Source organism: Triticum urartu, chromosome 2A, assembly GCF_056163025.1.
Source record: "Triticum urartu cultivar PI428250 chromosome 2A, HENAU_Tu73, whole genome shotgun sequence".
Classification (NCBI taxonomy): Eukaryota; Viridiplantae; Streptophyta; class Magnoliopsida; order Poales; family Poaceae; genus Triticum; species Triticum urartu.
The window spans coordinates 739926083-739938140 of record NC_141874.1 but is presented as its reverse complement, the minus strand read 5'-3'; positions in this window follow the sequence as shown (position 1 = coordinate 739938140).

Sequence of the window (12058 nt, the reverse complement as noted above, 5' to 3'; positions counted from 1 at the left end):
GTGGATGGAGATAGGAATACCAGACCTAGGGCCGCCTCCTCCTCCTCCTCCTCCAAAAAGAAGCTAGTGTTCCTGCCTCTCCTCGGCGCCACCGCAGGTCCGCCTCCGCCTCCTCTCCGGTGGCCCTAGGGCCATGGGGGCGCGATGGATCTCTGCAAGGGCCGGCGGGAGGGCTCCGTTTCTAGTCGTTCCTTTTAGTTCTGTTAGAGTTTGTGTCATGCTCACGAAGGCAAGACGGCGGCGGCTCCCTGAAGATGGAATAAAGGTCTCCCCGCTTAGCCTTCGTTCCAGCGGTGCGTCTAGCACCATTGGTGGGCGTGTGGAGGTGTGCCTTCGGCGGATCTATCTTTGGTTGATTTGCTCGGATCTCGTCGTTGTTCGTCTACGTTCGCGTGTCTTCGGGTTGGATCCTTCTGATCTACGTTATTCTTCATCGGCGACGGTTGTTGTTCTGGTGCGTTGGTCCTATGGGGCCTTAGTGTTGGGGAACGTAGCATAAATTCAAAATTTTCCTACGTGTCACCAAGATCTATCTATGGAGTCATCTAGCAACGAGGGAGGAGTGGATCTACATACCCTTGTAGATCGCGCGCGGAAGCGTTCAAGAGAACATGGTTGATGGAGTCGTACTCGTCGTGATCCAAATCACCGATGATCCTAGCGCCGAACGGACGGCACCTCCGCGTTCAACACACGTACGGAGCAGCGCCGTCTCCTCCTTCTTGATCCAGCAAGGGAGGAGGAGAGGTTGATGGAGATCCAGCAGCACGACGGCGTGGTGGAAGTAGCGGGATTCCAGCAGGGCTTCGCCAAGCGCTGCGGGAGGAGGGAGATGTGTCACGGGAGGGAGAGGGAGGCGCCAGGACTCAGGTATTGTTTCCCTCCCTTCCCCCCACTATATATAGGGCCAAGGGAGAGGGGGAGGGCGCAGCCTTGCCCCTTCCTCCAAGGAAGGGTGCGGCCAAGGGGGGGGGGAGTCCATCCTCCCCAAGGCACCTCGGAGGTGCCTTCCCCTTTTAGGACTCTCCCTTTTCCTCCACTCTTGGCGCATGGGACTCTTGGGGCTGGTGCCCTTGGCCCATATAGGCCAAGGCGCACCCCCTACAGCCCATGTGGCCCCCCGGGGCAGGTGGCCCCACCCGGTGGACCCCCGGGACCTTTCCGGTGGTCCCGGTACAATACCGGTGACCCCGAAACTTGTCCCGATGGCCGAAATAGCACTTCCTATATATAATTCTTTACCTCCGGACCATTCCGGAACTCCTCGTGACGTCCGGGATCTCATCCGGGACTCCGAACAACTTTCGGGTTACCGCATACTAATATCTCTATAACCCTAGCGTCACCGAACCTTAAGTGTGTAGACCCTACGGGTTCGGGAGACATGCAGACATGACCGAGATGACTCTCCGGTCAATAACCAACAACGGGATCTGGATACCCATGTTGGCTCCCACATGTTCCACGATGATCTCATCGGATGAACCACGATGTCAAGGACTTAATCAATCCCGTATACAATTCCCTTTGTCTAGCGGTACGATACTTGCCCGAGATTCGATCGTCGGCATCCCGATACCTTGTTCAATCTCGTTACCGGCAAGTCTCTTTACTCGTTTCGTAACACATCATCCCGTGATCAACTCCTTGATCACATTGTGCACATTATGATGATGTCCTACCGAGTGGGCCCAGAGATACCTCTCCGTTTACACGGAGTGACAAATCCCAGTCTCGATTCGTGCCAACCCAACAGACACTTTCGGAGATACCTGTAGTGTACCTTTATAGCCACCCAGTTACGTTGTGACGTTTGGAACACCCAAAGTATTCCTACGGTATCCGGGAGTTGCACAATCTCATGGTCTAAGGAAATGATACTTGACGTTAGAAAAGCTTTAGCATACGAACTACACGATCTCTGTGCTAGGCTTAGGATTGGGTCTTGTCCATCACATCATTCTCCTAATGATGTGATCCCGTTATCAACGACATCCAATGTCCATGGTCAGGAAACCGTAACCATCTATTGATCAACGAGCTAGTCAACTAGAGGCTTACTAGGGACATGGTGTTGTCTATGTATCCACACATGTATCTGAGTTTCCTATCAATACAATTCTAGCATGGACAATAAACGATTATCAGGAACAAGGAAATATAATAATAACTTATTTATTATTGCCTCTAGGGCATATTTCCAACAGTCTCCCACTTGCACTAGAGTCAATAATCTAGTTCACATCGATATGTTATTAACACTCAAGGTCACATCCCCATGTGACTAACTCCCAAAGAGTTTACTGGAGTCAATAATCTAGTTCACATCACTATGTGATTAGCACTCAATGAGTTCTGGGTTTGATCATGTTGCTTGTGACAGAGGTTTTAGTCAACGGGTCTGAACCTTTCAGATCCGTGTGTGCTTTACAAATCTCTATGTCATCTCCTAGATGCAGCTACCACGTTCTATTTGGAGCTATTCCAAATAACTGTTCTACTTGGAGCTATTCTAAATTGTTGCTCCATTATACGTATCCGGTATCTCTACTCAGAGCTATCCGGATAGGTGTCAAGCTTGCATCGACGTAACCCTTTACGACGAACTCTTTTTCCACCTCCATAATCGAGAAAATTCCTTAGTCCACTAGTTACTAAGGATAACTTTGACCGCTGTCCTGTGATCCATTCTTGGATCACTCTTGTACCCCTTGACTGACTCATGGCAAGGCACACTTCAGGTGCGGTACACAGCATAGCATACTGTAGAGCCTACGTCTTAAGCATAGGGGACGACTTTTGTCCTTTCTCTCTATTCTGCCATGGTCGAGCTTTAAGTCTTAACTTCATACCTTACAACTCAGGCAAGAACTCCTTCTTTGACTGATCCATCTTGAACACCTTCAAGATCATGTCAAGGTATGTGCTCATTTGAAAGTACCATTAAGCGTTTTGATCTATCCTTATAGATCTTGATGCTCAATGTTCAAGTAGCTTAATCCAGGCTTTCCATTGAAAAACACTTTCCAAATAACCCTATATGCTTTCCAGAAATTCTACGTCATTTCTGATCAACAATATGTCAACAACATATACTCATCAGAAATTCTATAGTGCTCCCACTCACTTCTTTGGAAATACAAGTTTCTCATAAATTTTGTATAAACCCAAAATCTTTGATCATCATCAAAGCGTACATTCCAACTCCGAGATGCTTACTCCAGTCCTTAGAAGGATTGCTGGAGCTTTGCATAATTATTAGCATCTTTCAGGATTTACAAAACCTTCCGGTTTGTATCACATACAACCTTTCCTCAAAAAAACGTCGAGGAAACAATGTTTTGACATCCTATCTGCAAGATTTCATAAATAATGCAGTAATCGCTAATATAATTCCAACAGACTCTTAGCATCGCTACGAGTGAGAAAGTCTCATCGTAGTCAACTCCTTGAACTTGTCGGAAAACATCTTAACGACAAGTCGACCTTTCTTAATGGTGACATTTACCATCATTGTCCGTCTTCCTTTTAAAATCCATCTGCACTCAACAGCCTTACAACCATCGAGCTGTTCTGCCAAAGTCTACACTTTGTTTCCATACATGGATCCTCTCTCGGATTTTATGGCCTCGAGCCATTTATCGGAATCCGGGCCCACCATCGCTTCTCCATAGCTCGTAGGTTCATTGTTGTCTAGCAACATGACTTCCAAGACAGGATTACGTACCACTCTGAAGTAGTATGCATCCTTGTCATCCTACGAGGTTTGGTAGTGACTTGATCTGAAGTTTCATGATCACTATCATAAGCTTCCACTTCAATTGGTGTAGGTGCCACAGGAACAACTTCCTGTGCCCTGCCATACACTAGTTGAAGAGACGGTTCAATAACCTCATCAAGTCTCCACCATCCTCCCACTCAATTCTTTCGAGAAAAACTTTTCCTCGAGAAAGGACCCGATTCTAGAAACAATCCCATATTGCTTTTGGATCTGAGACAAGAGGTATACCCAACTGTTTTGGGTGTCCTATGAAGATGCATTTATCCGCTTTGGGTTCGAGCTTATCAGCCTGAAACTTTTTCACATAAGCGTCGCAGCCCCAAATTTTAAAGAAATGACAGCTTAGGTTTCTCTAAACCACAGTTCATACGGTGTCATCTCATCGGAATTACGTGGTGCCCTATTTAAAGTGAATGTGGTTGTTTCTAATGCCCAACCCATAAACTATCGTGGTAATTCGATAAGAGACATCATGGTATGCATCATATCCAATAGGGTGCAGTTATGATGTTCGGACACACCATCACACTATGGTGTTCTAGGCTGTATTAGTTGTGAAACAATTTCCACAATGTCTTAATTCTGTGCCAAACTCGCAATTCAGATATTCATCTCTATGATCATATCATAGATCTTTTATCCTCTTGTCACGACGATCTTTCAACTTCACCCTGAAATTACTTGAACCTTTCAATAATTCAGACTCGTGATTCATCAAGTAAATATACTCAACATCTACTCAAATCATCTGTGAAGTAAGAACATAACGATATCCACTACACGCCTCAGCACTCATTGGACTGCATACATCAAAATGTATTACTTCCAGCAAGTTGCTTTCTGGTTCCATTTTACTGAAACCGAGGCTTTCAGTCATCTTGCCCATGTGGTATGATTTGCATGTCTCAAGTGATTCAAAATCAAGTGAGTTCAAACGGTCCATTTGCATGGAGTTTCTTCATGCATATACACCAATAGACATGGTTCGCATGTCTCAAACTTTTCAAAAACGAGTGAGTCCAAAGATCCATCAACATGGAGCTTCTTCATGCGTTTTATACCGATATGACTTAAGTGGCAGTGCCACAAGTAGGTGGTATTATCATTACTATCCTATATCTTTTGGCATGAACATGTGTATCACTACGATCGAGATTCAATAAACCATTCATTTCAGGTGTAAGACCATTGAAGGTATTATTCAAATAAACAGAGTAACCATTATTCTCTTTAAATGAATAACCGTATTGCGATAGACATAATCCAATCATGTCTATGCTCAACGCAAACACCAATCTCGATGGTAGAGGGAGCGTGCGATGCTTGATCATATCAACATTGGAAACACTTCCAACACATATCATCAGCTCACCTTTTAGCTAGTCTCCGTTTATTCCGTAGCTTTTATTTCGAGTTACTAACAATTAGCAACCGAACCGGTATCTAATACCCTGGTGCTACTAGGAGTACTATTAAAGTACACATTAAAACTAATGTATATCCAATATACTTCTATCGACCTTGCCAGCCTTCTAATCTACCAAGTATTTAGGGTAATTCTACTCCAGTGGCTGTTCCCCTTATTACAGAAGCACTTAGTCTCGGGTTTGGGTTCAACCTTGGGTTTCTTCACTAGAGCAGCAGCTGAATTGCCGTTTCATGAAGTATCCCTTCTTGCCCTTGCCCTTCTTGAAACTAGTGGTTTCACCAACCATCAACAATTGATGCTCCTTCTTGATTTCTACTTTTGTGGTGTCAAACATCGCGAATATCTCAAGGATCATCATATATATCCCTGATATATTATAGTTCAACACGAAGCTCTAGCAGCTTGGTGGTAATGACTTCGGAGAAACATCACTATCTCATCTGGAAGATCAACTCCCACTTGATTCAAGCGATTGTTGTAGTCAGACAATCTGAGCACAAGTTCAACAATTGAGCTTTTCTCCCTAGTTTGTAGGCTAAGAAAATCGTCGGAGGTCTTATACCTTTTGACGTGGGCACGAGCCTGAAATCCCAATTTCAGCCCTCAAAACATCTCATATGTTTTTGCGACGTTTCAAAACCGTCTTCGGTGCCTCAATTCTAAACCGTTTAACTGAACTATCACGTAGTTATCAAAATGTGTATGTCAGATGTTCGCAACATCCACAGACGACGTTCGAGATTCAGCACACTGAGCGGTGCATTAAGGACATAAGCCTTCTATGAATCAATGAGGACAATCCTCAGTTTACGGACCTAGTCCGCATAATTGCTACTATCAACTTTCAACTAAATTTTCTCTAGGAACATATCTAAACAGTAGAACAGAAGCGCGAGCTATGACATAATTTGCGAAGACCTTTTGACTATGTTTAGGATAATTAAGTTCATCTTATGAACTCCCACTCAGATAGACATCCCTCTAGTCATCTAAGTGATTACATGATCCGAGTCAACTAGGCCGTGTCCGATCATCACGTGAGACGGACTAGTCATCATCGGTAAACATCTTCATGTTGATCGTATCTACCATACGACTCATGCTCGACCTTTCGGTCTCTTGTGTTCCGAGGCCATGTCTGTACATGCTAGGCTCGTCAAGTTAACCCGAAGTGTTTTGCATGTGTAAAACTGTCTTACACCCGTTGTATGTGAACGTAAGGATCTATCACACCCGATCATCACGTGGTGCTTCGAAACGACGAACTTTAGCAACGGTGCACAGTTAGGGGAGAACACATTCTTGAAATTGTAATGAGGGATCATCTTATTTACTACCGTCGTTCTAAGCAAATAAGATGTATAAACATGATAAACATCAAATGCAATCAAATAATAGTGACATGATATGGCCAATATCATATAGCTCCTTTGATCTCCATCTTGGGGCTCCATGATCATCTTGTCACCGGCATGACACCATGATCTCCATCATCATGATCTCCATCATCGTGTCTCCATGAAGTTGTCACGTCATCTATTACTTCTACTACTATAGCTAACGATTAGCAATAAAGTAAAGTAATTACATGACATTTATGTTGACACGCAGGTCATAAATAAATTAAGACAACTCCTATGGCTCCTACCGGTTGTCATACTCATCGACATGCAAGTCGTGATTCCTATTACAAGAACATGATCAATCTCATACATCACATATATCATTCATCACATCCTTTTGGCCATATCACATCACATAGCATACCCTGCAAAAACAAGTTAGACGTCCTCTAATTGTTGTTTGCATGTTTTACGTGGCTGCTATGGGTTTCTAGCAAGAACGTTTCTTACCTACGCAAAGACCACAACGTGATATGCCAATTGCTATTTACCCTTCATAAGGACCCTTTTCATCGAATCCGATCCGACTAAAGTGGGAGAGACAGACACCCGCCAGCCACCTAATGCAACTAGTGCATGTCAGTCGGTGGAACCGGTCTCACTTAAGCGTACGTGTAAGGTTGGTCTGGGCCGCTTCATCCCACGATGCCGCCGAATCAAGATAAGACTAGTAACGGCAAGCATATTGAACAAAATCAACGCCCACAACTACTTTGTGTTCTTCTCGTGCATAGAAACTACGCATAGACCTAGCTCATGATGCCACTGTTGGGGAACGTAGCATAAATTCAAAATTTTCCTACGTGTCACCAAGATCTATCTATGGAGTCATCTAGCAACGAGGGAGGAGTGGATCTACATACCCTTGTAGATCGCGCGCGGAAGCGTTCAAGAGAACGGGGTTGATGGAGTCGTACTCGTCGTGATCCAAATCACCGATGATCCTAGCGCCGAACGGACGGCACCTCCGCGTTCAACACACGTACGGAGCAGCGACGTATCCTCCTTCTTGATCCAGCAAGGGGGGAGGAGAGGTTGATGGAGATCCAACAGCACGACGGCGTGGTGGAAGTAGCGGGATTCCAACAGGGCTTCGCCAAGCGCTGCGGGAGGAGGGAGATGTGTCACGGGAGGGAGAGGGAGGCGCCAGGACTCAGGTATTGTTTCCCTCCCTTCCCCCCACTATATATAGGGCCAAGGGAGAGGGGGAGGGCGCAGCCTTGCCCCTTCCTCCAAGGAAGGGTGCGGCCAAGGGGGGGGAGGAGTCCATCCTCCCCAAGGCACCTCGAAGGTGCCTTCCCCTTTTAGGACTCTCCCTTTTCCTCCACTCTTGGCGCATGGGCCTCTTGGGGCTGGTGCCCTTGGCCCATATAGGCCAAGGCGCACCCCCTACAGCCCATGTGGCCCCCCGGGGCAGGTGGCCCCACCCGGTGGACCCCCGGGACCCTTCCGGTGGTCCCGGTACAATACCGGTGACCCCGAAACTTGTCCCGATGGCCAAAATAGCACTTCCTATATATAATTCTTTACCTCCGGACCATTCCGGAACTCCTCATGACATCCGGGATCTCATCCGGGACTCCGAACAACTTTCGGGTTACCGCATACTAATATCTCTATAACCCTAGCGTCACCGAACCTTAAGTGTGTAGACCCTACGGGTTCGGGAGACATGCAGACATGACCGAGATGACTCTCCGGTAAATAACCAACAGCGGGATTTGGATACCCATGTTGGCTCCCACATGTTCCACGATGATCTCATCGGATGAACCACGATGTCAAGGACTTAATCAATCCCGTATACAATTCCCTTTGTCTAGCGGTACAATACTTGCCTGAGATTCGATCGTCGGCATCCCGATACCTTGTTCAATCTCGTTACCGGCAAGTCTCTTTACTCGTTTCGTAACACATCATCCCGTGATCAACTCCTTGATCACATTGTGCACATTATGATGATGTCCTACCGAGTGGGCCCAGAGATACCTCTCCGTTTACACGGAGTGACAAATCCCAGTCTCGATTCGTGCCAACCCAACAGACACTTTCGGAGATACCTGTAGTGTACCTTTATAGCCACCCAGTTACGTTGTGACGTTTGGCACACCCAAAGTATTCCTACGGTATCCGGGAGTTGCACAATCTCATGGTCTAAGGAAATGATACTTGACATTAGAAAAGCTTTAGCATACGAACTACACGATCTCTGTGCTAGGCTTAGGATTGGGTCTTGTCCATCACATCATTCTCCTAATGATGTGATCCCGTTATCAACGACATCCAATGTCCATGGTCAGGAAACCGTAACCATCTATTGATCAACGAGCTAGTCAACTAGAGGCTTACTAGGGACATGGTGTTGTCTATGTATCCACACATGTATCTGAGTTTCCTATCAATACAATTCTAGCATGGATAATAAACGATTATCATGAACAAGGAAATATAATAATAACTTATTTATTATTGCCTCTAGGGCATATTTCCAACACTTAGCACGACGACATCACGACTCTCTACTACAACAAGTTGTGCCCGACTCCGGCAATGGAGGGGCGATGATGACGTCACGCTTTTGGCTCGCTTCAGTTCTTGTAGCCGTCGCTAGGTGGTCTACGGATCTGGATGTAATTTTTATTATTTTGGATGTTCGTTGTACTGCCATGATTGAAGATGAATAGCTCAGAAGTTTTCCCGCAAAAAATAGATAGGAATACCAGACATTATCATGCTAGTAAATGGAAGGAGAAGGAAGAATAAATTTGTTAACAAAATGAGGGGGTTATTGAGGGGGAGACCCAGTTAATGGAATACATTACTAAATTTGCAAAAATATATTTGGACAGTCAGATTGCTCTAACATTTCTTTGTTGCAAAAACATCTCATTAAGATCCCTATTGAGGTAGCTGGAGAATTTATTAAACCTTTTTCTATGCAAGAAATACATGATGTGGTTTTTCAAATGAGAAAAACAAAAGTCCTGGCCCTGATGGCTTTTCTGTTGACTTCTACCAACAGTTTTGGGACCCGGTAAAATGGGATTTAAAAGGACTTGTTGATGGTTTTGCTAGAGCGGAAGATATTGCTAGATTCAACTTTGGGATCATCACTTGGTCCCTAAGACTAGTGATGCAAAACAAATTCAGACATTCAGGCATATTTCCTATACCTAGTAATAAACCAAGGTGCGTTTCGCCAAAATTTTCATCCGTTCACCGTCGAAATTTATTTTTCTATCCGAGGTGGTATTAAATTTTTGTCTGTCCGTCTGTTTTTTATATTACAATCCAGATTTTCGACTTGGGCCGCAGACCCTGTGGCCCAGCCAAGCCAGCCCACTTATTTGCTCGCTCATGAAGCTGCAAAAACTCTATTTGTCGCCCTACACAGCAGATAGTCAGAGCTTCACACAGGGACCCCAAAACTGTGCAAGCCTGTTTCGTTTTTTCTTCCAAATTTATTTTTATTTTTCACCTTATTTTGTAATAATTTTTTATAAAAATCAGCATTTTATTTTTGTAAATTTCCGAAAAATATTACAATTAAATATTGTGTTCCCATTTTTAAAAATGTTTGGAAAAAATATATTTTTCTCTTGTTCTGATTTTCTTTCGAAATTCAGGACATATTTTTGTTGTGTTTTCGAAAATTGTTTGGGATTCCCAAAAAATACATTTTAAAAAATATTCAAAATTCGAAAAAATTTCTTGTTTTAGTAAAATGTTCAGAAATTCAATAATGTCCGTGTTTAAAAACACATTTTATAACATTGTTCTGAATGTTCAAAACATGTTCTATTTTCAGAAGTCGGTCACAACTTCAAAAAATGATTGTGTTGTCATCAAAGGTTCATGTCTTCAGAAAATGATGTTGTTTCAAATTTTGTTTATGTTTTTCTAAAATGGGTGGAATATTAATAATATTGTTTGTAATATCAAAATGTTATATTTTCCAAGAATATTCGGCAATTCATATTTAAAAAATCAAAAAATGTTTTAAATCTAATGTTGCGGTATGTTCTTTAATATTCGCGTCGGCCATTGGTTAGCAGTAGGCATTTGTTGCCATGGCCAACAACATCTGGTCGAGTCTTTAAGGTCATGTGTTCGATTGTCCAACCAGTCGTTTTTCTGGATTATTACTCGTGCCTTGCAAACACAGATCATATCAGTGCCTGGCAGTAGCTGGCCCAGACGCGATCGGTTGTGCCTTCCACACGCTATTTGACACAACTAGCATCATATAGTAGCTCCCACACAGCTGCCCCAAGAAAAAGCAAAAATATACGTATAGATTTTGTTTCACCCATTCCACACGTAGTTTCCCATTTTTATTTATTTATCCCCAACTCGGCCTACGATGCATTTCTTTTTCTATCACACTGACAAGCAGCAAAAAAATAAGGGCGCGAGGGGATTGAACTATGAACCTTCCCTATTGTACCGACAGACAAAGCCAACTCAGCTAGCTTGCAATTATGATAGGAACAATCTCACTTTGGAATTTTATACTACATCACACAAGTTTTTATATGTCCCTAAGTTGTTAAATAAGAAGGTTGTGTGAGGATATGAAAGTTGTCTCGAGAATCATGTGCAGAACGCGGCACTCCACAAATTATTGCCGGAGGTAACTTGCACGTGCCAATAAAAGACAATATGCTTGTTGGCTATAGTCTATAATTGAAAAAATTTTGGGCACGTGCTAATAAAAAATAATATGTTGGTTTTCCTCTAATTAATAAAAAATTGTGAGCACGTGAGTGCAAAAATAGCCAAAGAGAATAAACCCTATTAATGAAGGGACATTCATGCCTGGTTATGCGCCAATTATGCCAGTCAAACAAAATTTATGCGCTACAGGAGGTGACAATGGGTGAGGCGCTAACCGACGACACCCAACCGACGCGGCCATGCACTATTGCCGACTATCTCCTCTCATTATTGACGGCCGCCGTCCATGTCGTTTCAGAGACACAAGATTGAACTACCACCGCCGATGATGGCAAGGAGGATAAGCGACAATATAGATCAGGCGATGTGTTCACATAGAGGACGTGGAAGAGTGTGTTTGGGGATGTGGTGAATGCTGGCATATTATTTTTCTCGCCTTGCAACACACGGGCATATTTCCTAGTGTATACTTATAACGGGTGATGACTGAATTTTTTGATCGGTCGCTACCTGCAAGTCGACATAAAAAACTAAACCTTGTGTGGATACCATATTGTAGGGAGTTGCACAATCTTGGCATGCTTGATGTGCTTAGATGCCCAGCAACGGCTCACGTTCAAGCGTCAGCATGGGGTGGACACATTTGCGTACCATGTTCAAGCGGCAACGTCCTGGTTGAAACCGCCAAGGACTTGCTGGAGCTGCGCAAGACCGGAGGGGCAGAGGCTACGTCCTACCGGCTCGGATGGGAGCCCCGCTGTAAGCTTC